At 55.0% G+C, this 482-nt stretch overlaps 1 protein-coding gene across 1 annotated transcript in view; it reads right to left on the bottom strand.

Annotated features, from left to right (window-relative positions):
* The window catches only part of RNF115 (ring finger protein 115), a gene marked incomplete at its 5' end in the record, with an annotated part of 2938 nt that overhangs the window by 1007 nt on the left and 1449 nt on the right, over window positions 1-482 (bottom strand). The gene's annotated exons all lie outside the window — the stretch shown is intronic.

Below are 482 nucleotides of genomic sequence, written 5' to 3' on the forward strand. Positions count from 1 at the left end.
AACCCAGCTCAGTTTTTTTTTAGCTGAGTCCTTCCCAAAGCTCCTCACCCAGAACCTGGGCAGGTTTAGGGCTCATCCTCCTCCAGAGGAGCCCAGCAGGGTGCTGGGAACACCCCAATCCCTCCTCCTGCCACAGACACCCCAGCTCCTGACAGCTCCCAGCCCCTCTCCCCCTCCATCCCCAGCTCTGGCTGGAGTGTGGGGCTGAGGGTGAGCATGACAAGCTGGAAATTCAGCTGCCTCTTGGCTTCTGGGACAAGAAGAGATGTGGGGAGAGAAAAAACCTTCCAAAAAAGGCCTCAAAAAGATATGGGTAGAGAGAAAAAACCCTTCAAAGCCAACTGGAGAGCAGCTTTTCTCATCAAGCCCTTTCATTGCCAGGACTGGAGCAGCTCAGGAGGAAAGGGACCCTCTGAGGAGGGGGGAGGAAACACCCCCAGGATGAGCTCATGGCAAAACCATCAAGGTTCTGAGAAGCTCTC

This window comes from Merops nubicus, unplaced genomic scaffold, assembly GCF_000691845.1.
Source record: "Merops nubicus isolate BGI_N331 unplaced genomic scaffold, ASM69184v1 scaffold24319, whole genome shotgun sequence".
Taxonomy (NCBI): Eukaryota; Metazoa; Chordata; class Aves; order Coraciiformes; family Meropidae; genus Merops; species Merops nubicus.